Genomic DNA, 25,313 nt, shown 5'->3' with positions numbered 1-25,313 from the left:
CTCATGTGTTTTTTGAAAGTTTGACTTAATGCAAAATATTTCGTACACACAGAGCAGCCAAATTGTTTCTTTACAGCACTACGGCTTGAATCACTGAGAGATTCTTGTCTATTTTTCAGTGATTTTGAGGATGAAGCAGATTCTCTGGTCTCCTTCCAATCAGCACCAGTGTCAGGTTCAGAAGAGTCTCCAGTGTCAGGTTCAGAAGAGTCTCCAGTGTCAGGTTCAGAAGAGTCTCCAGTGTCAGGTTCAGAAGAGTCTCCAGTGTCAGGTTCAGAAGAGTCTCCAGTGGCGTATTCAGTCTTTGGTTGTAAACTGCTCTCTGGATCTGAGTTCCTGGCTGGTTCTGGTCCTCGACAGTCATCTCCATCAGCTTCTGTTTCCATGTGTTCAGTTTGTCTTTGATGAGGCTGTGAGGACTGAGGTTTCTCTTCATCATCTTCACTCTTCACAGGGTCAGGAGTGAAAGTGGACTTGGTGATATCAGCCTCCTCCAGCTCCTGAAGCTGCTCTCTCTCCTGACTGATCCTGAGTTCCTCCTGTTCCTGCTTAATGTGTGGGGGGGGCTCTGGGTCCTCCTGGTCCAGACTGGTGCTCCAATCCTGCTGGTCAGGGAGAACCTCTTCTTTAACCACCACCAGCAGCTGGACGTCTGCAGGTAACAGGAAACACACAGTCAGAAAAAACGGTTAAGTATTAGCATTTCAAAATCTGATCACCATTACAATGGGAGATATTTTGCAGCCCTAATTAATGCCTTTGTTTTTACTTTCATATTATCTTTCTTAGTCCCACCTATTGTGTATTTTTGTTGTCTCAATTCACCTTCTGTAGCCCAGCCCCTTTCCAGTTCCAGTTTAGCAGTAGCTGCAATGTAAACAAGGAATTATATTTGGCATCGTTCACAGATACACTATGCCTATAGAATGAAAATACTCCGTTACAAATTAAAATCTTGCATTCAAACCTTATTTAAGTAAACGTTCGCAAGTATTAACAGAAAAATGTACAGCACCTTCTTATGTAAAAGTAATGATACTGCAATGACATTTTCGCGGGGGCAAAACGCAACATCTTGCAAGAAACAGCGTCTGAGGGCTTCTTAACATTTAAAGGTCCCATGTCATTCTTTTCCAGTTATTACCCGTCTCCTTGTGTGTTATGTAGCTTTTTATGCATGTAAACGGTCTGCAGAGTCACAAACCCTCAAAGTACACCCTGTAGCGAGTACAACTCTAACACAGAAAAGGCCTGTCTATGCTGCCCCAGAACGCCTCGTTGGAGATTTCTCTTTTTCTTCCTGGTACCAAGTGACGTAACGACGACCAAAATGGACTCATTGGTCCAAATGGACAATCCGCGGAGCCGTTATGCTACGTCCGCAGAGCCGTTACGTTATGTCCGCGGATTGGTCCAAATTGACCAATGGACCTCACACACACTCAATCTTTTTTCAGCTGCAGCTCTGCGGATTTCTCAGCCTGAGACGGCGGGACGCGGCGAGGCTGTGAGTCTGTGTGAGCAGCAGCGAGCCTCGCAACGTCCCTCCAACACGGCACCCAGACCCCACGCAGCATTCTCATCTGTTTGTCATTACTGGTGTCATTTTCTGGTTGCTAACTAACGCCATTGTAACACATAATCACTGATGTTCCGCTGTAACGGTGGTGGACTCATCAGAGCACAGTGGACTCACAGGGAGGGGGGGGGGGGCAGGAGCTCCAACAAGCCGTGTAGGACAGAGAGTGAATACACATACTATACAGAGATGCTGTATGAGATACCAATGTGAGTTTGGAAAATTGTAAATCTATTTTAGTAGACCTCAACAATGGAATTATGATCAGTAGAAATGGCCATGACATGGGACCTTTAACAAACTATGAATGTGTCATACCCACTTAACGGGAAGAAACTCAGCTATCAGACAATATTAACCATTGTTAGCTAAACGAAACACAAGGGTAATACAAAGGCTCTGAATTAGCCCTGAGCGAAAAAATGCTAACCCACTTAGCAAAGAACTCACGGTAAAATATTACCTTATTACTCAGATCTGCAAACAATATATCAGCTAGCAAGCTGAGATTCCACAGATTCTAGAAATACAAGTATCATCACTGAGCGATCAAAACTCGCACCAGGGGAAGCAAACCCAGACATCACACCACGTAGCTTTACGAATACACTACTACCGCCGCCTGCTGGTAAGGAGAGTTATTGCCACTCACGCATGCGCAGTTCGTACGTGCTTCTTGGCAGTCGGCTGTGTAAAACTACCCTTGGATGATGGTAAGGTAGACTAAAAGCTTTAGGAATCCAAAGTACAACATATAATAAGTACCCTGTATCAAGATTGATGCAAAACAAGTGACATTTGACCTTTTTAGAGAGATTTAGCAAAGATAAACCATTTCTGGGGTCATTTTGGGTGGATTTTCCATATATCTGGCCCCCCTTGCTCGATTTTGATGGTTGACACCTCTTTCTGACCGTTAGAGCCAATAGAATCGAAGGGGGAGTCCCCCACACACACTCATTGTAAAAGAAAAGGTGGGGGCTTCGCGCATGTCATTTTGCATCAGAGTGGACCTATATCTAGCTTTGACATCTGGAAACGGAAAAGCAGTTTTAATGCTTATGGATTATCAGAAATCATTTCAAAGGGACACAGACACATTGGATTAACCTATGGATTAACTTCAGCGGCGTTTTTATCGTTTTAAGGCCATAAGGTGCGTTCACACCCGAGTACTTTGGTGTACTTTTCCCACAATAGTTCATCAGAACTACGATATATTTGCGTTCACACCAAAAAGCCCCAGGAACTAAAGTAGCTCAAATGAGTTCGTCCGACCCGCTTTTCAGCCCCTGCTACAGAGCAGGGATTGTCGTGGGAGAAAAAAGTTCGTACGTCTGATTGGCTGTGCGGAATGCAAACCACCCCCGTTTTTGGAAGCGGCCATTGTATTTGCTCGTTTACCCGAAGAGATTACTTTTGTGAAAGCAGTTATTATAGCAACACTAAATAAATCATCGGAGCGGTGGAATTGATGAGGATGTCTCGGCGCTTCTGGCGATTTACTCGGAGGACGCGAAGTGCGGCATTCAGAAGCTTCTACTGCATGCAGTTTCAGTGGATCAGCAAAGTTAGCAGACCTGGCAAAGTCATGTCGTGACGACTACGAAGGTAAAATAAAATACATGCACTGCACTGTTTTAATCTGCACAATACTGGTCTTAGATGTACTTTTATTTGCTCAGTAGATCGAGCTAGCCATGCTAGAACTTGCTAACGTTAGGTCCAAGCTGGCTAACAACATCTAGCTAGCTAGCTATTCTCAGCCGTGCCCGCTATAAACACGTATTGACTTGATAAGTGTGCAATGTTCTGTAATTTGCTTCACTAACTCATGGCACTAATCGTGTGTTTCAGGCGAGGTGTTTCTCTCAGGATTAGAAACTAGTTTTCCCCTCCGGGATAAAACGATAATATAACGTTAGCAATTAGCATGCTAGCTGGACCTCTGTGGCTACACTGAGGTAAACAATAGATTGTAGTTGCTATAATTTCAAGTAATTTGCAACATTCATTCTACATGTTAATGGTAAAAGCTTAAACAGTTGATTACCTGCATGCCACAAAGACTGATGTTCTAATATTTTTGCACATTTAAGTAGAAATGTAATTGAAATTCTATTTACTGCCTAAACATTGTTCCTTGTATTATCCTAAATAGTTTGACCTTGTTTCCTCAGAAGGCTTCTCAGACTACATGGAGGATCCCTCAGAGAAACACAGTTTCCACGTTCAGTTCCCCCCCGCTGAGAGTAGGCAGCTCCACACCCTCAGGACTACCATCCTGACCGCTGCTGCCATACTGCAGCAAACAGGAGGGAACGGAGGTGAAAACACACTTTATACATTTAGATATGTGGAGCACAAAGAAAAGCATTGCTAAAAAACATTTAGCAGCTAAACTGTGGATAACAAGTAAACCACATTGGTTTGTTATTCAATATTCAAAAGCTTTTTGAATCATTACATGTCACTTGTTAGACGCTTTTATCCAAAGCTTACATACTCAATACTGTGGGCAATCCCCACAGGAGCACTTTGGGGTGAAGTGTCTCAGGGACACAACGACATGCTGACTGCAGTGGGGTTTGAACCTGTGCTCCCCTGATCCAAACACCAATGCACTTATCCACTGCGCCACACGCCTCCCTATCATGTCCTGAGAGCCCTCCATCCCCCAATTGCTAGTGCCTTCACCATTTAAAATGTTAATAGTCAAATCAAAGGTGTTCCCTGTGTTCCTCCTGTTGTGTGCCTGCAGAGACAGATTTGGACAATGTTGTGTCGTTGTTGCGATTAAACTGATCTTGTATCTTGCATATTTCACCTTAGGAAAGTGGGCACGCGATGACAGCTTCCTTGACACCATCATGGCGATGGCCCGCCGTGCCATGGTCAGCAAGGAGAATGAGGACCTGCGTGCCAAGGAGATGCACGACGAACGGCTGCTGCATTCACACAAGGCCCAGGAATCGAGGTGGAGCAACAAAATACCTTTCTGGCTGGGCTTCTGGCAGTGCTAAGCGAGCTGATTAAATCCAACAGGCCTTCAATACAAAAATTAAGAAAAACTTGTCGTTGATAAACTGTACAATGACTTGTTGGGAGGCGTGTTGTGCAGTGGTCTGGTGCGTTGGTGTTCGGATCAGGGGAGCACAGGTTCAAACCCCACTGCAGTCAGGATGTCGTTGTGTCCCTGGGCAAGACACTTCACCCCAAATTGCCTACACCTGTGACAGTTAATTTTGTATTATTGTGATTATATATATATGCCACTGTTATTAATACTGACACCTAACTTTGCACAAAGGTGTGTCTGCTGCTGAGCCTACCTATTGTTATTATATATATATATATATATATATATATATATATATTGCCACTGTTATTATATTGTTTTGATACTACTGACACTTATTGATCTGCTGCTGATAAATAAAAGGGAACCTACATGCACGGCACTAGCATCATGACTGTCTTTGTTTAAACCAGCAGCAGTGCAACGGTACACAGACTAACCTGTGTGTAACGTAGTTCTTCAGGTGTGCATGCTTAACATGTATGTTAACATGTATGTATACAAACGTTTTTAAAGAGCTTTCAACCTCATCCCATTGTCTTTAACACACATTTAACATAATATACTCATTAATATACAAATATACAGTATGAGTACTGTTTTGATACTGACATTTAATCTTTGCACTAAGGTGTGTCTGCACTATTGTAATTGTGTCTGTTGACTGGTAAATAAAAGAGAACCAAATGCACTGTAAAAAATATCAGCTTTATTGTCAATTTACAATTTCCATGCTGTTCAGATGCCTCTCCACAACGTTGCTTCCAGGCGAATACAGAGGAGTTGAAAAGAGCCCTTGGACATTCGGAAATCTTCGATCCACTGCACACGTTGGCACCACCTCCCACCAGGCCGACGTTCTATTGTTCACCCAGAGTTCCGTAGTATTCGCATATCTGGAACACATACAAAGACACAAATTAGCCCTACATAACTCCATAAATCCTACATTAGATAGTATTAATGTGATTTAATGAACGTACCATTGCTGTTCTTTGGGCGTGATAACGGCCATCATCCTCGGCTGTACAACGGCGAAACATGTCCATCGCGTGTGATTTCGTCGTCTAATCCTTTTGTTAAGGCTTCTTAACCGCCTTCGCCTCCGACTCAGCATTTCTATTGCATTTGAATGGTCGATCTGTATTTGTATTTGTGGCTGAGTTATTGGCTTAAATAACTCCGTTACGAAGCTGTATAACACGACCATCAAAACGTCAACTCCATACCGTGTCTGAGGTCGGAAGGTAAACAGAAGCATCCAGCGGAAGCGGAAGTTTTTTTTCTTCTTCTCTCGGTTTTTTGGCGGATTGCAACTTTAAGGTGCATACCGCCACCTACTGTACTCGCCGTGAAGTTGTTTGCAGCCTGCCAGGAAAACCTAAGCAGAAGAAGAAGTGACGTCAGCGGCTCATTTGCCTATTCCACCCCCAGGAACTCATTTTGGTGTGAACGCGATCTGCTTTAGTTCGTGTTACGTGCCGCAGTTGGTGCTTGTGTGCTTTTGTGTGTCTCTCTCTCTCTCTCTCCCTGATTGTCTCCAGGTGCAGCCTCTCCCCAAGGTGCTCCCAATCCCCAATCAGTTGAACAGCTTCCTCAGTTTAGACAGGGGAGTGTCTAGCTGGGCTGAATCAGTCCTTCCTTCAGGCACTCATTTATTATTTTGCCTTTTTTATTTTCGGGGTAATCCTGGGTGGGGATTTAGTCCCTGTTGGGGGCAGGCGTTTCAGGGTTTCGGCCGCTGATGTTTGCCTTTAAAGTCGCCTCGAGCCCGGCACGCTCCAGAAGATAGTTAGGTAAGTTGTGGTAGGCAGGATCTGGGGAAGTTTGTTATTTGGAAGACTAGAGTACATTTTTGTGTAGCATCAGATATATTTGCCTGTTGAGTGAGGTGATTTAATTGTAGCTGGCGAGTAATTGCAAATTAGTTTGTGTTTAGTATGGCCTCCCTTGTGTTGGGTGAGTCCTCTCATACTGGTTCTAAATTAGATGCCAGGTTGAAAGTGAGGTTAGCTCGTCTCCAGTGGGAGAAGGAGCGTGAGCGAGAGTTTCAGCTCAGGAGGGAGCTGGAGATCAGGAAGTTGGATGCAGACACAGCTTTCAGGATGAGTCAGCTAGAGCTGCAGACAGGTTCAGTGGGGTCCTCTTCGGGTACACAACCATTGTCAGGTTCTGATGCTCCTTTTGATGTTGGTAACAACATTCAGCTGGTTCCAGTATTTTGTGAGTCTGAAGTTGAGTCATACTTTGTTGTGTTTGAGCGCATTGCTGCTGCTTTGCACTGGCCCAAAGATGTGTGGGCCATACTGTTACAGTGCAAGTTAGTTGGTAAGGCTCAGATGGTTTGCTCTTCTCTTCCTGTTGAAGATTGTATTGTGTACGAAAAAGTTAAATGCGCTATTCTCAAAGTGTATGAGCTTGTGCCTGAGGCTTATAGACAGCGTTTTTGTGGCCTAAAGAAAACACCTGGCCAAACTTTTGTAGACTTTGCAATAGAGAAGAGAAAGCTATTCAACGGATGGTGTAAGGCATCAAAGGCTGACGACTTAACTTCAGTTTGTGATCTCATAGTGCTGGAGGAGTTTAAAAACTGTGTCCCAGAACATACTGTTGTTTTAAATGAACGAAAAATAACCTCCTTGCAGCAGGCTGCCGCCATGGCGGATGAGCTGGTGTTAATGCACAGTGGTGTTTTGGCTCAGAGCGATTCTCCTCATCGTGTTGGTTTCCGGAAAGCTTGTAACAGGCGTGCCACACATGCTCACTCTGTTTCTCTTCCAGGACCCAAGAAAAAGAGATTGTGTTTCTTTTGTCTTGACTCTGGTCATCTAGTGGCAGAGTGTGTAGCTCGGAAGAAGCAGGTGGCAGCTTCCAAGCGGTCTGTGGAAAAGCCAAGAGACCAGCACCCAGTTGCAATGCGACAGAGTGGTGAGTTGCAGTTAAGTTCTGCGTCCGTCTGTGACAGTGCTGTGGGTGTTCCCGTCTCTGAAGCGGTGGCTGTGGACCTGGCTCAGAGCGATGTGGATCTGTGTTCAGTGAGTGATGTGTGTGTTCCATGTGATGTGTGTGTTGCTCCGGTGTTTGCTGCTTGTGGGCAGTATAACGTGTGTTTTATGGGGGGGGGTGTTACGTGCCGCAGTTGGTGCTTGTGTGCTTTTGTGTGTCTCTCTCTCTCTCTCACTGATTGTCTCCAGGTGCAGCCTCTCCCCCAGGTGCTCCCAATCCCCAATCAGGACCTCCATATAGGACCTGAGGAAGGCTGCAGTCGCTCTCTCCTTCTCCTCTGGCTGCATGTGTGCAGCATGTCTCTGTCTCTGTGTGAGGCCTGTGATTTTGTGAAGTGTTAGGAGATGTGCTCCAGTTTGTTCGTGTATTGTTTTATTTTGGTTTGCTTTGCAAGTTGGCTGGTGAGCCCTTTTAACTTATCCATTAAAACCTCACTTTGTGGCTTTATATCTCAGTTTCCTCTCTTTTTTTCTCTCTCCTGGTCTTTTCATATGTTGTTACTTCCCTCTGGTTCCCCTAGCCCAGTAAGGAACGTAACAGTTCGTCAGAACTAAAAGAACTCTCATGAACTAAAGTTCTCAGGAACTACTGTGGGAAAAGTACTTGGTGTGAACGCGCCTATTGAAGACCACTTTGGAGAGACTAGAGCCAAGGTAAAAATGTTAGCATTTTTAGCTACCTAGCGTCACCTGTTTTGATGTCTGTTTTTGTTTATAACGTCGCAAATTCGTATAATTCAGTGATAATGAGGGTACCTTTCGATTCTGTGTCACCTCACGATGTGAATCGATGTGGAGAAGAGATAAATAAAAAAGGATCAGTTAGATGAGTTTCTTCCCGTGACATGGATATAAAACATTCAAAAATTATATCTGAATGTACTGGGTGTATCTCAATGTCGAGGAAAGCTGCTCCAGAGCCACTATTTCAAGGATACTACGTCATCGAGTGCCGCCGAAGGACTGTTCCAATGTCCAGGATACTTGGAATTCTACCGAGGCCGGCGTCCTTCGCTGAGGGAAATTTCGAGGCTGCACATGTGTAGCCTCTGCGGTCTTAAAATCCCCACAATGCTTAGTTTGCGGACGGACCAATTTCCAAAATCTTTGGCGGAAATCGCGCTCCATTTAAGGCGGGCCTCGCATATGACGCACACCTGTTAGCCTGTTCCACCATTCTTCGTTTTCCGAGGCTAGGAAGGATTTTTGCCTCGCTTCAGAAGGAATTGACTCGGAGGGACTTGTTCTACCAAGGAAGCGTCCTCTACATTGAGAAACACCCACCGTGTGCAGACGCATGCATGGAAATGCAGGAGAACAAAACATTTCAGATCTGCCAACAGACAGAATTATACCAGACCTACCACCATTCACATATGTTGGAGTGGATTACTTTGGCCCCCTGGAAGTGAAAAGAGGACGAAGCATTGTGAAACGATATGGAGTTATCTTTACCTGTCTAACAACCAGAGCGGTGCACTTGGAAGTAGCTCATTCGTTGGATACAGATTCATGCATTAATGCCTGCAGACGTTTCATCAGCAGAAGAGGCCAAGTATTGGAGATGAGGTCAGACAATGGGACTAATAGCGTTGCCACTGAAAGATAGCTGAAGGAATCTATAAAAGAGTGGAATCTGAGCAAAATAGAACAAGCCCTCCAGCAAAACAGGGATGCAAACTCATCAGGTATGAAAAAGGTGACAAGGATCCGAGCCCCCCGACCCCACGGAATATCAGCTTTAAAATGAGGAATAACAGAGGATTTTAGCAGTCAGAACAACTAAAGCAGTTCATAATAACAGAAACGCCAAAGAGTCACATCTAATAGAAATGTATAAAAGCATTTATTTTAATTGTGTAGCAGTCAGTTTATAATTTTGGCAGCACTGTTGAGCATTTTGAAAATGTATTTTCATGCCTCTGTGCAAGGCTTAGTCTTTCTATCTTTATAGCCAGTGGTGTAAAGTAACTAAATTCATAAACTCAAGTACTATACTTGGGTACAATCTTGAGATACTTGTACTTTATTTAAGTATTTCAATGTGTTGTTACTTTGTTCTTCTTCTCCTCTACAGTTCAGAGGTAACTGGTGTACTTTTCCTCCACTACATGTATTTAATACCTTTAGTTACTTTACAGATGTGGATGAATGATGGTAAATATAATCAAGTGTTAAATCAGACTTTAGTTCCACCTGGAGTAAATTCACAAGCTACCCTGCAGTATACAAAGTCATTCAAACTAGCTGCACCTTTACCAGCTTTGAGAACACTTTCATGATCAATCATTATAAAACACATCATATATATTATTCTGAAATGGACCAATCTGCACAATGACTACTTTTACTGTCGCTACTTTAACTATATTTTGATGATAATACTTTTATACTTTTACTTGAGGAACATTTTGAATGCAGGACTTTTACTGTAACAGAGTATTCCTACACTCTGGTACTTCTACTTTTACTCAAGTACAAGATATATACTTATACCACCTCCGTTTATAGCCTATGAAAATAACTATTTGAAAACGAAGGCTAAAGCTAACGTTAGCAGATAGTGACAATGTATGCTAGTTAGCTAGCTCAACGATTCCTTAAATAATATTGCGACAGAAAAACTTTTCAGTGCACATCACGCTCTGCCGCTCCGACAGGGAGCTCTGCTCTGAACACCTGAACGGCTCGTTCAGCTGTTCACCAGCGATCCAGTCTGTGCCACAGTGACTCCGGACCGCACAGTTAATATTAACGAACGCACCGTAGGTAATGTAGCTGCTGAAGCTAGACCCTCATCCCGGAGCAGCAGAGCCTTATTATACATCCATGAGCAGAGCCGACAGGCAGGAAGACTCGAGCACACAGCTCGCGCTTCATTATAATATATAAAAAAAGAACACCATGCGTGTCATGATGGCACATAACAGCTCACGGCCGCAGATTACTCCGGGTCCCAGACCCCCCCCATACCCCAAAAATATTTGTATTGCAGATCTACATGAATCACACAAACGTCCTATTTTGGATTCAAAACGGCGAATTTCGCCGAAAGGTGACAAGTTTGCATCCCTGGCAAAAGGATGTGAAATGGACCTTCAATCCTCCTTACGGAGCACATCATGGCGGAGTATGGGAAAGACTAATCTGGCTTGTAAAGAAAATTCTGCTATCCATCACAAAACAACAAACACTTGACGACGAAAGCCTTTCAACAGTTCTGTGTGAAGTTGAAGGAATTCTCAACAGCCGACCAATAACTACAGTGTCAAATGATCCAAATGACTTGGAACCTCTCACACCAAGCCATTTGCTGCAGTTCAAGGTCAAACCTGCGTTGCCCCCAGGCTTATTCCATCAGCAAGATACATACTCAAGTGCAGTACATAGCAAATTTGTTTTGGGCCGGATGGATCAAAGAATATACCACTTTTGCTAGAAAGACAGCAATGGAATTGCATTAACCGGTTTAGCCCGAGAGCCCCCGGTAGAGGGGGCTGCAGGTTTTTTTTTCTTTCACAAAACTGTTTTTAATATTTCAAAACCTATTAATGTGTCATACCAGATTAACGAGAATAAACTCAGCTAACTGACAGTGCGAACCATTTTTTCCAAAACAAAAACACAAGTCTCATAAGAAGCGTCTAAATGACCCCTGAGCGAAAAAATGCTAACGCACAAGTGCATTAGCATTAGCCCCGTGCACCAACGGAGAGAGAATAACTTATGGCAACACAAAAAAAAACATGGGAGCGGTGGAGGGATGAGGAGGTGTGTGTGTTTTTTTTCGCCTTTTCTGCAGACTTGTCAAAATAAAAGTAAGCAAAACACTACTTTTGAATTCATTATTGAATTGTGTGCATAATAGGGGTGTAACAGTATACGTATTTGTACCGAAATTATTCTGTATGGGCCCTTCGGTTCGGTACACGTGTGTAGAGCGACCAAGTCATATCATTGGACGAGAGGCATACTATGAGAGCTGGTCACAGGGATGCGTTCAAATGTAGTCAGTAATTTGAGGAACTGTCGAAATGGCGAATGCAAATAAAGTTGAGCTCGAAAATCCTCCAGCATCATTGAAGTCTCCGGTTTGGGAACATTTTGGTTTTGCAGTTACGTACAAGGATGACGGACAAAGACAGGTGGACCGAACCAAAGCTGTTTGTCGGCATTGTTCAACTAAAATTGGTTACGCGGCTGGCAATACATCAAACTTGCACACTCATTTGAAAAGGCATCCCCCGAACGTGAATATCACCGGTACCAAAAGAAAAAAGACTGAAGTGCAAACTCAACTCCCACTAGCATTTAAGCCTCCAACACTCGCAAAAAGTTCAGACCGAGCCAAAGCTATTACAAACGCCAAATATCCTTATGTTGCCATGTTAGCAAATGCGCTATCCTGGCTGTATCTGCTACCTCTGTCCCTAGCGAGAGGGTGTTCTCCACAGCAGGAGACATTGTTAGTGCCAGCAGATCTGCCCTTTCGGCAAGCAATGTGGACAAGTTAATTTTTCTTTAAAAAAACATGAAAATACAATGACAAGCAAGCAAGTCCTAATGTCAAGCTGGCTGCTTAGGTACTAGTACAGTACAGTTCAAATACAGATTATTTCAGTTCATCGAAATGCTGCACCTTAATGTCTATTTTATCATATTTTCTATTTATTTGAGTGAATACATTATTCACAGTTTAATAATAATTAAAAACCCCAAAAAGATATTTTATGTTTTGTGATCATTTTTTCTGCTGTACCGAAAATGTACCGAACCGTGACCTAAAAACCGAGGTACGTACCGAACCGAAATGTTTGTGAACCGTTACACCCCTAGTGCATAACAATTCAATTAATCGCAGAAAATAATTTGATTAATCATGATTAAAATGTTTAATCGTTGCCCAGCAATAATAAACAGTCAGAAGTGTTACCAAATTGTTTAACGTGTTACCAAAAGAGTTTAAAGCAGGGCTGTCCAAACCTTTTTCACCGAGGGCCACATACAGAAAAACATACGAAGGGCTGGGGCACTCATAAAGGTGAGGTATATTGCCTCATCAGTTAAAGGGGACCTATCATGCAAAATGCACTTTTGTACGTCTTTTATACATGAATATGTGTCCCCAGTGTTCCAGGGAACTCACCAAGTGTCAGAAAACACAACCCTCTCTATTTTCCTCCATACCCAAATCTCTAAAAAAGGGGCTGCAACGGATCTGATAAAAACTGATCCAGATTTGAACACTTCACCGACGTCAGTAAAGTGGCGCTACGGCTATTGGGAAGTATTAAGAAGTACAATATAAGAAAAGCAAAAGTTTCATTTGTGGGCCATATTTCATTATACTTTTTGAATTAGCTGAGGGCCAATTCAAAATGGCCAGCGGGCCGGATTTGGCCCCCGGGCCGTAGTTTGGACACCTCTGCTTTAAAGTGTTAATGAAGAGTAAAGGGAACAGACCTGCTCTGTGTATCCGAAGCTGAGGCTGTAAAACAGCGTCCAGTAGTTTCTGGAGTCTCTCGTTCTCCTCTTTGGAAAGAGACAGCTCCTCCTCGAGCTCTGCTATCGTTTTTTCAAACAGAGCAAATATATCTTCAGGAGCAGCAGTGAGTCGCTGCTTCTTCAACGACAGCAGCATTTGGACTTTACTCATGTTTACTAGATCACCTTTTCCTGCAAACTCCGTTAAACACACCGTTTCTCTCTTCACCAAACTCTCAATCTGACTAGTGTTGCTAACGTGTTTCCAGCTAGCATGCTAAGCTAGCTCCTATAGTCCGAGGTAAACGCTCCAGAAAAAAGAGCACAGAGTCTATTCGGAGGTTTATCCAGACACACAGATGATGGATCAGTAGTGCTGGAGCTCACACACACTTTATCAGGAACACAGAGAGAGAGAACCGTAGCGACGAGACGCCACGTGGATCCAGGTTAGAAAGAGCTGGGAACTTCACTTCCGGTGAAGACGCCTCCTCCTTCTTCTTCTTCTCTCAGTTTTTGGCGGATTGCAAACAACTTTAAGGTGCATACCGCCACCTACTGTACATGAGTGTGAATCATCATATCATTCCATCTCTTAACTCATGGACGTATATCTATGATCTAATCAAAAATAAATAAATAAACAAAAAACATAAATAAATAAAACAAAACAAAACAACAATCCATGATCTATTCTAGCCTAATGTTAAATTATTTGTCCTACCCCAGTTTCCCTCAGAAAGGTAAACAGTGCCTTTCTGGTAGCTCTTCCTCCCTCTCCTTCTGTTCCCAGAATACCAACCACACTCCATTCCCTCTCTGCCTCTATCACTTTATCCTTTAGTTTTTCTCTTTCAGCTTTATAGATGTCACAATGTAATAATATATGTTCCACATGTTCTTTAACTCCACAGCTCCCACACTTGTCACTGTCACTTTTCCCCATGACATACAGAGTACCATTCAATGCTGTGTGATTTAGTCTGAGTCTAGCTATCATGATTTCCTCCCTTCTGTTTCTTTCTTTATAAATATTAATTGTGATTGTGTTTTGAACTTTATGATACTCTTTGCCTTTCTGGTCTTTCTCCCACCTTTTCTGCCAGATCTCCATCCCTTTCTTCTTAATCACTGCTTTTCCTTCTCCTTTTCCAAGTTGAACTGGTAATGTGATTTCCTTTTGTAGTGCACTTTTTGCTCATTTATCAGCACACTCGTTCCCTTTCACCCCCTCATGTGCAGGCAGCCAGCAGAACTGCAGATCTATACCGCCTCTGTGAAGTCTTAACAGGCTATGATTCAGTTCTATGAGAATGTCTTCTCTGGCAGTTGTTGTTGACTATGGCATACAGTGTATGCTTTTTAATATGGACAATGAATCTATATATCACCACGCTATCTGGTCTGACCTCTTCAACCCACTGTAATCCTATTATTACTGCCAGCCTTTCTGCTGTGTACACTGATAATTGATCAGACGCTCTTTTTGAGATCGATATTTTAAAGTCTGGGATATAAACCAACTCCAACACACTCTTCCTTGTTCTTAGAACCCTCTGTGTACATTTTGAGGTAATTGTAATAATAATAATAATAATAATAATTTGAATTGATATAGTGCCTTTCAACCTCAAGGTCGCTTTACAAAGAAACATACAAGGACAAGACATAAAACATAAAAAAACATAAACATAAAACAGGGGGCAGAAATGGAAGTGTAAGTGGGGGGGGAGTGAGTTATAGTTGGAAGGCGATGTTGAACAAATGAGTTTTAAGGGTTGATATGAAGATGTTGAGAGAAGGGGCGTTGCAGATTTCTGCAGGGAGGGAGTTCCAGAGGGTGGGGGCAGCGACACTGAAGGCACGGTCCCCGAAGGTGCGGAGGTGTGAATTGGGAATGGAGAGCAGACCGGAGTCTGAGGATCGAAGGGTGCGGGACGGGATGTAAGGGTGGAGGAGATCTGTGAGGTACTGAGGGGAGAGGGCATGGAGGGATTTCTAGGTGAGGAGCAGGAGTTTGTAAGTGATGCGGGACTTGACCGGGAGCCAGTGGAGGTTGAAGAGAGTAGGGGTGATGTGCTGCCAGGGCTTGGTGCGTGTGAGAAACCTGGCAATTGTCAAATAAATAAACAAATCAAATATCTGTATAGCAATTACAAATGTTTGGCATATCTGAAGCTGATGTTCTTGCAGGATTCGTGCTGTTCGGAGTTTGCATCCTCGTGGTTGATTGCACTTATTGTAAGCTGCAGAGGTGGAATAAGTACTCAGATCTTGTGCTTGAGTAAAAGTAGAAGTACTCAGATCTTGTACCTGAGTAAAAGTAGAAATACCAGAGTGTAGGAATACTCTGTTACAGTAAAAGTCCTGCATTCAATATGTTACTGAAGTAAAAGTACAAAAGTATTGGCATCAAAACATAGTTAAAGTTCCAAAAGTAAAAGTACTCAATATGCAGATTGACACATTCAGAATAATATATATGATATGTTTTGATTATAATCATTGATGCATTCATGTGTTTATCACATTTAAATGCTGGATTTATTTGTATTGTGTTGATCATTTCTACACACGGTGGTATTACTATTTTTATTTAAGTTAAAGTGCAGCAGGAGGGGACTCTTTAAAGTAGAGACACTACATACTGATATACACCTGAACATCAGCAGGAGAGGACTCTTTAAAGTAGAGACACTACATACTGATATACACCTGGGGCCTCATTTATAAAGGGATATACGCTCAAAAAATGGCGTACGTCAGTTTCTACGCAATGTTTGCGATTTATAAAATACTAACTTGACGGGAAAATGTGCGGTCCTCCACGCAAACTCTAACCCATGCGTACGCACTAACCACACAAACGGGAGAGACGAGAAACTGCGACACCGTTGGCAGAAGGAAGAATGGAGAGAAATATGTGGAAATAATACCATAAATAAAATGTTACCTCTCATTTATCAAATATGAAGAATTCATTTTCAAACATTGATTAAAGCCAATCTTTAAATGATTAAACAAACGCCTGTTTGAGACTCCTCAGTGCACACAAAAACATAACTTGGAGAAATAAATAAATACGGATATGTTATTTAAAACCACCTCGAATATGTTGTGTTAATGTTATGAAATGTTTTCTCATAAATGATGCGGTAAGCAGGAGGACAGAATTACGTCTAAACTGACGTCGTTTTGCATTTCTATAGGTTGTAGATACGAGCATGGTTTTATATACTATCACGTTTAATCGTGTTTTATGCCGTTTGCCAAGACTTGATAAGTCGCTCGTAAAACACAGGAGGTATGGAAACTAAGAACACCATATGTGGTAAATTGTACAGCTAATATAACACAACACATTAGTTGTATTTCCTTTAACTGGTGGATTATGGATATATAGTTGCTGATCGACAGCTGGAACACAAACCACCAAATACAACAAAAATAATTCAGATCCAGTCGTCATGACTACACTCCGGAGGGATTCCCCCATCATTTCTTAGAGTTTCTCATCAAGGGGGTGTCTCCTGTCCCCGGGACAAACACACTGCCTGAGGAAGGTTATGTGTATTTTTTTTGTCATTAACTTTTTTCGGACCACTTATTTATTTATTTTGGTGACGATCCGACCTCCATGCTGCTACTCTGGTTCAAACTGCATCCACCAAACAATATTATTTATCTCGACCTCCCCACAATAACCAAAATCTGACACGGTGTGAGATGTCTTTTTTAGCTGTTCTATCGTCATTTCCTGCGATCTTCTTCATGCAGTCAGTCAAAATGAATGAATGAATGGGCGTTTCTTTGACTATGTATAGGCAAATATGGGCGTTACAAGTCGATTGTGATTTATAAAGGGAAACAGGCGTAGGGAGTGCCGTACGCACTTCCCTCGCCGGTACGCAATGTTTTGTGAATCGGAAAATTGTGGAAAATGTATGTACCTATTTTTGTGCTTTGTACTACGTAAGCAACCTTCCTACGTCAATCCTACGCAAGGCGTTATAAATGAGGCCCCTGAACTGCAGCAGGAGGGGACTCTTTAAAGTAGAGACACTACATACTGATATACACCTGAACATCAGCAGGAGAGGACTCTTTAAAGTAGAGACACTACATACTGACATACACCTGAACATCAGCAGGAGAGGACTCTTTAAAGTAGAGACACTACATACTGATATACACCTGAACATCAGCAGGAGAGGACTCTTTAAAGTAGAGACACTACATACTGATATACACCTGAACATCAGCAGGAGAGGACTCTTTAAAGTAGAGACACTCCATACTGATATACACCTGAACATCAGCAGGAGAGGACTCTTTAAAGTAGAGACACTACATACTGATATACAGTGATTTTAGTGTCATGTGAAATCTCTGTTTCTTCTCTTAATGTTTATCCTTGTTTTAAGTTGCAAATGGTCCTGCAGTGATGCAAAAAACCTTCCAGACTTTATCTGATAATAAAGTATCATCGTATGTTGTGAAAACAGCAGCATGGGTGTTTACATCTGTGCTTTAATATTTATTTACAGTATTTTAATAATCTCACCTCATCACAGAAGTCAGCGTTCTGCGTGCACACTATTGTTTTAGGGGCACCAAACCTGAACGAAAAGAGAAGAAGAGGAGATTAATTTCAGGTTAAAAATATTGTTATTTCTGCGTCCTGATGGTTGCATTTTAGAAAAAGTCAGATTTTCTTTCTGATTTTACTTCCATTCTTGAGAGGATAATAAATACATGGATCCTGATATTGAAGACCAAGCCGGTGACGAGTGAGATTTTTCTAACAAAAACACACATGTGAAAGGGAAGGAAAATGGGAGACAGTGTGGGTGCCTCGAGGCGAATCATTTTCAGATTATATATATACACAGTATTCTGGTCTTGGACATCACTGAATCCTTTCTGGCAGGAAGATCATGGACTTTTACGAAAAGTTTTTCAGATAGACTTTCCATTTAACTTTGAATCTTAATATTCGATGATTCCTCTAAGTAAAATATTTATTTTGAACCCTGAGTGCTGCTAACAAGAATGGCATTACTAGAATGTGGTTAAAACCAGGAAAACCTATTGTGGATATGGGCATTGTTTAGGATATTTTGGAGGATTACCTTTGCTTTGAGATAGCGACACATTGAATATGTGACATGTCTCCATGCTTTAATGTTCAAAAAGCTCTTTATTTTTCTCATCCTAGAGGGAGAATCTCCAAAAACAGAATAGGGCCTCTTTAAGATTCACATATCATGAATGAGGCTTCAAACACCTGGTCAGGTAAAGTGTGATTACAGGTGATCTTGTGAAGTGTATCTACCTGTATATGCATTTGGAAATACATTTTGCGACAGAGAGAGCGTCCGTCCTCTGAACCGGAAAAGCTTCGGGCCATTTACTGAAGTAATCGATGAGCACTATGACGTTAGAGTTCCCCTGCTGCGTCTCTGGGAAAGGCCCTGAGGAAGAGGAAGAGGAAGATAAGGTGAGGTGAGGTAAAGTAAAGTAATGTGAGGTAAGGTGAGGTGAGGTGAGGTGAGGTAAGGTAAGGTGAGGTGAGGTAAGGTAAGGTGAGGTAAGGTGAGGTGAGGTAAAGTAAAGTAATGTGAGGTGAGGTGAGGTGAGGTGAGGTAAGGTAAGGTGAGGTAAGATAAGGTAAGGTAAGGTGAGGTAAGGTGAGGTAAGGCAACGTACAATTTAGTAAGAAATAAAACAGCAGATAAATATAATTTGAGGAAATTAAATTAAGGCAAAAACCTATAATGTCGATCCCAACGATCTCCCAAGGTGCGTCCACTTTAATGGGCCGGACCGTCCTGGCCAGGTTTTTACTCCTTTCTGTGTGCTGACAGGTGTCACACACTTTGATCTGAAACAGGAAACAGTTCAAAGTTAAATATTAATACGGCTTAATTTTGCTGCCAGATTGTATTACAGAGGAGTAGTGGAAGGAGCGTGCACTGTTGAGGGCATCTTTGTACTGCTGTTGGTGCAGTCTATAAATGTCTTTGTGGATAGTGAGACCAGTTCGTTTAGCATGTCTTTCGAGCTGGCGACCTTTCCTTTTGAGGCAACGGAGATGATCGGTGTACCAGGGGGCCGAGTGAGTGAAAGAGACATACTTGGTTTTATTGGAGCGAGTTGGTTGAGACAGGAGGAGAGAGCATTGATGTAGGTGTTGACCAGGTCAGTAGGGGAAACATTCTGGGTGACGGTGGAGTCAGGGATGGTGTCAGCCTGTAGGTAGACAGCTAAGAAACTGTTCGTGAAAAAAACATTTTTTCCCACCGTAGCTGTGTTGTGCAGCTGACGGCAGGGAGTTGGCGAGATTGTTGACGGCCAACGGCTGGAGGCTGGTAGCAAACGGGCTAGCAGGATAGGGTCCGGTACGCAGGAAAAAGCAAATAGGTAATGGAGAACTACTTGAACAAAGTAGCGATTAGGGTTGGGAACCGATAAGAAAATGCCGGGTACCGGGTAACCATACAAAATACACAATTTTGGTTCTGCTTAACGGTTCCTAAACGCGGTAGACCCTGTATTCCACCGGGTCCGTCTGCGCCGCGGCGACCCGGTGGAATTCAGCGGCGGACTGGCCATCAGTGTGTTCTGGAGAATCACAGAACGGCCGGTCGTCAGCGGGCCGTTGACGGCCGGCTCGGTACGCTGACGGCCGGCACCGCCCTTCATTTTTTTAAACGGCATCATGTAAGTTGCGCTGACAGGCGACAGAGGTCCACAGTTGCCCCGCAGCGAGGCTCCCCCCGCCCACCACTGCCGTAGACAGTTCACGTGCTCAGTCACTTAACACCAAAGATGGATCGCGGTAAACGCTCTAAGTGAGGCTCCACTACACTAAAAAAGAAAAAGACAAGGCACAGTGTAATGCCTGTTAATAGCTTGCCACAGGCATAGCTCAGTTAAAATAAAGCACAGCTATTGTGCAATACATTTGTATTGAATGCCAATTTCAGTAGATTTAATCAAACAAAACATAAACATATTGGACATGGCCTGAAAACTGTAACCTCTTCACATTTGGTTGAAATTAGGGCTGTCAGTAGATTAAAATTTTTAATCGCACATTTTGTATCTGTTCTAAATGTACCTTAGAGGCATATTTTTCAAGTTTTTAATACTCTTATCAACATATGAGTGGACAAATATGCTTTATGCAAATGTTTGTTTATTATCATTGGAACAATGACAAATATTCTCCTGAATATTCTCAACACAACAACCTCTGAACAATGACAAATGTTCTCCTGAATATTTTCAATACAACCACCTGGAACCTCTCTCTCTTACACTCTCTCCCAACCCTGTCTACTTCTCTGCAGTGCACTCTGCCAGTTGCTCAAACAGACAAGCCTGTTTACAGTTGTCGGCGAAATGCCGCTCCTCTGTCTTCATCTTCAGTTAAAGCATGAGACTTTCGCACTGTGGGTCAAAATAATGCGCTGTGATGTGCAGTCGACACATTGGATGCGATCCGAATTATCTAACGCAGCCCCTCGTCCTCCACAATGTTAAGCTGTAGCCACCTATTTAGCTATCGCTGTTAAAAGCTTGCTGCTCGTAGAAGTGTCCATGCGTCTCCCCGACAAACTTTCAAGCGTGGTCTGCCGCAAACAAGCGGCAGGAGCGGGGCTGTCAGCAAGGGCGCGGAATGCCGCGGAACACTGTACAAATCCCGTTTCAATAATTCCCCTCTACTCTAAAGTTGCATCTAAAATGCGATCTGATCTAGCTGTGTATTTTTTGTTATTTTTTATTGTTATATTCAATCTCATTAGCTACAGGCATTTTTGAAGCTTGTAAAGGAAGAACCAGCGAAGCCAGATAAACCCAAAAGCAGCAACTCTGCGGCCGCAGAGACTGTCAAGGCCACCCCCACCGCCGTCGTTGAACCGAAACAGGCTGGTTCCGACTGCTTGGAGGTTTGTTGTCGGGACATTGAGGCGGGTACAGCTGACTGTCGAAAAAAAGGAGACCGCTAGATCGTCTGGGCAAAGAGAAAGGTACTTCAACGCAGAATGGTACAAAAACAGAGAGTGGTTAATTATTTGCAAAACCACTAAACGGGCCTTCTGTGAAATATGCAGATTTGCTGCTGTCAAACGGCTTGTAACTTTCTCAAAATGTGGAGATGATAGCTTTGTTAATACCGGAGTTAATAACTGGAAAAAGTGCCCAAAGCCTCCATGAACAGTTGTCTCTGACTGTACGATCAGCTGATTATGTTGTCCATGAAGACTTCATAGGAATGTATGACTGTCCTAAGACTGACGCAGAATCAATAACCCACTGATAAACTGCGATGTTAACAACCTCATGATAACCTCATATGTTTTTAACTTAGGATCATAGGCTACCTGTGTTTAGTCTAGAAAAAGGTAAATGTGTGCATTTTATTATAAAGTTGTGTATATTTACAGACTGTTGCAAAAACTAAGAAGCTTATAAACATCAGGTTTAAAACTAAAAGAGCTTTACAAAAAATTAACACAATTAAAGATGTTTGGAGTTTTATTTGAGTTATTAATTTACATTTTTTGTCAAAGAGATGCTGATTTGAAACCGTTGTTACATACAGTTACGGCATTTCCTGTTTCTGCCGGAGAGATGGGAGTTTGTCCCAAAGCTTGCCGCTGTATTTACTCCCTCCATCTGACAGGAGGGAGCCTCATGTGTCACTCCACAGAGTTCACTCCGTCACGGAGGGGGAGTGTGTAGGGCGTGGTTTGGGATTGGGCCATACACACGCATTTTTTTGCCCCCCCCACTTCTAAAATGAATCCGGCACGCCTGGCTGTCAGCATCAGCTGTGGGCTTGGCTTGCTGTTTAAAACACCTTTTTTTTATCCATATCTCTCGCTAGAATCTCCCACCATCCAACTAACAACAACAACGTCAAGCCTTTGGGCTCTGAAACTACGGGGCGGGCCGAGGACAAATATACATGCGTTAATCGCACGTTAAAATCATTTGTGGGGTTATTAACGTGTTAACTTGACAGCCCTAGTTGAAATAGTCAATTACTAGCCATATCTTACACATTTCTGTTTTGAATTATTAATATGTGGATGACAGTTGAACTGGATGATGTAACATTTATGCCATCTGCTGGAAAGAAGACGTATCGTTCTGTTGGCGTCGTTTGGACAACAAAAACAGAGTAAAGCTTTCATTTCATAAACAATCTTTGAGTACAGACACTGTCCTGCAGAGAGCACACAACCCAACAGCACGTTTTTGGTTGCGCTTCCACTTGGCCTAGTTCCGGCCCGGGGCTACTTTCTCACCTCTTTTCTGGCCCGACAAAATCGTGGTTCTATCGGGGCCAACAAACAGGGCTGAGTCGGGCTGAGTTTGCTAAACTAGAGAGAGAATCGCTGGCAAGGGGGCTACAACAAGATGAACATATTTGACCGTGATTTAATTGTAATACACGTTTCAAAATGATGCCGAAGTAACAACATACTGATACCGGTTAGTAAAATCCATGAATTAATGCTTTGACAAGTCTGCAGACAGACGGCAGGCGAAAAACCTTTTAAAATGCGTGTTTTCTAGATGGAGATTGGCTAAGCTAACGCAATATATGCTCCGACCGTCCACACTCACAACAACGGCCTATACAGACATAAATAAACCAGCGACTGTATTCGCCATGACAGACAGTCTGTGGTTTGTACTTGTTTAACTTTTGTCTAGTTTCTGAACAGATATGAGGAGCTGTGAGCTTGAGTGCTAACAGCTAACAGCTGTGTTGTTTTTCTGGGGTTCTCATTGAAGATGACGTCACGGCTCCGCCTACACTGCGTTACTATAGTAACTACCCCAGTTCCTAAACTGTAATGGAAGCATGAAGTGAGCCGGCCCTAACAAGGCCCAACGCGGCCTAGCAGTACCGAGCGAGGCCGAGGGCGACCGTGTGGTGGAAATGCGCCATAAGACTAGCTGGTCCATTGTAAAGGTCAGTCCACCTTAAATGAGCAGTGGGTGATCAGCAGGTGAAAGGCAGGAAACGGGAACTTGGTCCTGAGGACATGTAACGATTATTAAACAAGAAATAGTCGAGTCAAGGGGTCAAAGAAATTAACATTTGTGATTATTAGCGAATCGGTCGCAGGTGGGTGAAATCAGGCTTAGAGAGTAACGTATTACATGTAACGGCATTAGGTCATCAGGATACAAAATAGGCAAATGTATTCCCTTTAGGGCTGCACGATATTGGAAAAAACTGACATTGCAATATTTTTTTCCTCTGCGATATATATTGCGATATGAAAAAATACAGGAATTGAAGAAAAGACAGTTTTTTTTTGTCCGCAAGCTATCCTTTCTTGAACTTTCATGCTATACAATTGGTCTTTTTTTAACGATATTTAACCGGATGAAGGATTTTAGTCACAGACTTCTGGATCTTAAGTTATCAGAGCAACAAGCTGAGCTCGCTCGGTTATCCTGCTGTGATCTGATCAAGAATGATTGTGATTGGTGGTTTGCTGTGCATGCAGAGCCTGCATGTCACTCACTCAAGTACCCCTGACATGAGAGCCGCGCGAGTTTTCCTTTTGTAACAAGCAGCAAAATAATTGTAATATGACGTGTTTTAGTTAATTTGCCGACTTGCACGTCCTAAAAAATAAATTAAATTAAATAAAAATTGTCCTGCATGCGCATAACGTGATTATCCTCACGACACAATATATCGTGCAGCCCTACTTCCCTTACAGTTACAGAGGCAAAAACAATCAGATAACAGGTACATTTATGTAAAACAGGGCTCATTAACAGGATAGCAATGATACCAAACATTTAGAAATAAAGAACAATACATCAAATCATCCTTTATCTCTATATGGAAACTTGGAGCCCTCAATCCAAAATAAAATGGTTCATCAACAGTCAGTGGTTAATGTATGAATCAGAAAATCAGTATGACAAAAACATTAAACATATTGTCCACTTATGTTGATAAAGATGGAGTTCACTTAAGTATTTTATGAATGTTGTGCGACAATTTTAATCCAGTCAGACAGATTTTTCTCATGTGTGAACTGTCTTAAAGGGCCCATGTCATGCTTTTCCGGTTATTACCCGTCCCTTTGTGTGTTATGAAGGTTTTTTCTCGTTGGAGATTTCTCATGTTCTTCCTGGGCATCGTGACGTCTGGATACCCAGTAGCCACGCCCAGAGCTATGACGCACCCTCTGCCAGCCAAGCATATATACTGTTGGAATCTCAGGTTCAGTTCAAAACAGTGCCAACTGGGCTAACGAAGTTGCTAGCGTTTACATATATCAACTACAATGTCAGCAGATGGCCTTACATGTGCCTTCTCCTGTGTGGACTCTCATGTGTGTCTTCAAACCTCTACTCTGTGAAAAAGCTTTCTTACAGACTGAGCAGCTGTGTGGTTTCTCTCCTGTGTGGACTCTCATGTGTAGCTTTAAACTTCCACTCTGTGAAAAAGCTTTCTTACAGACTGAGCATATGTATGGTTTCTCTCCTGTGTGGATTCTCATGTGTTTTTTAAAACTGTCACTAACTGCAAAAGATTTGGTACAAACCGAGCAGCTAAAGGGTTTCTCTCCTGTGTGGATTCTCATGTGTTTCTTTAAATTTCGACTCAATGAAAAAGATTTAGTACAAACCAAGCAGCTAAAGGGTTTCTCTCCTGTGTGGATTCTCATGTGTTCCTTTAAATGTCCACTCTGTGAAAAAGCTTTCTTACAGACTGAGCATCTGTATGGTTTCTCTCCTGTGTGGATTCTCATGTGTTTTTTAAAACTGTCACTAACTGCAAAAGATTTGGTACAAACCGAGCAGCTAAAGGGTTTCTCTCCTGTGTGGATTCTCACGTGTTCCTTTAAACCTCCACTCTGTGAAAAAGCTTTCTTACAGACTGAGCATCTGTATGGTTTCTCTCCTGTGTGGATTCTCATGTGTTTTTTTAAACTGTTACTAAATGCAAAAGATTTGGTACAAAATGAGCAGCTAAAGGGTTTCTCTCCTGTGTGAATTTTCGTGTGTTCCTTTAAACTTCCACTCTGTGAAAAAGATTTCTTACAGACTGAGCATCTGTATGGTTTCTCTCCTGTGTGGATTCTCATGTGTTTTTTTAAAGTTGGACTTAATGCAA

General features: G+C 42.6%; 1 long non-coding RNA gene and 1 pseudogene across 1 annotated transcript; both read right to left on the bottom strand.

Annotated features, from left to right (window-relative positions):
* Window positions 1-25,313, bottom strand: part of LOC117480948 — a 29,561-nt pseudogene that overhangs the window by 817 nt on the left and 3,431 nt on the right.
* Window positions 17,566-19,054, bottom strand: LOC117480959. The gene is made up of 3 exons (XR_004555693.1): window positions 18,920-19,054; window positions 18,483-18,621; window positions 17,566-17,766 (listed from the first exon to the last, which is right to left on the bottom strand). It is a non-coding gene; the product is annotated as an uncharacterized LOC117480959 (long non-coding RNA).

This window comes from Trematomus bernacchii, unplaced genomic scaffold, assembly GCF_902827165.1.
Source record: "Trematomus bernacchii unplaced genomic scaffold, fTreBer1.1, whole genome shotgun sequence".
In the NCBI taxonomy this organism is placed as follows: Eukaryota; Metazoa; Chordata; class Actinopteri; order Perciformes; family Nototheniidae; genus Trematomus; species Trematomus bernacchii.
This window is presented reverse-complemented; position numbering and strand designations above follow the sequence as displayed.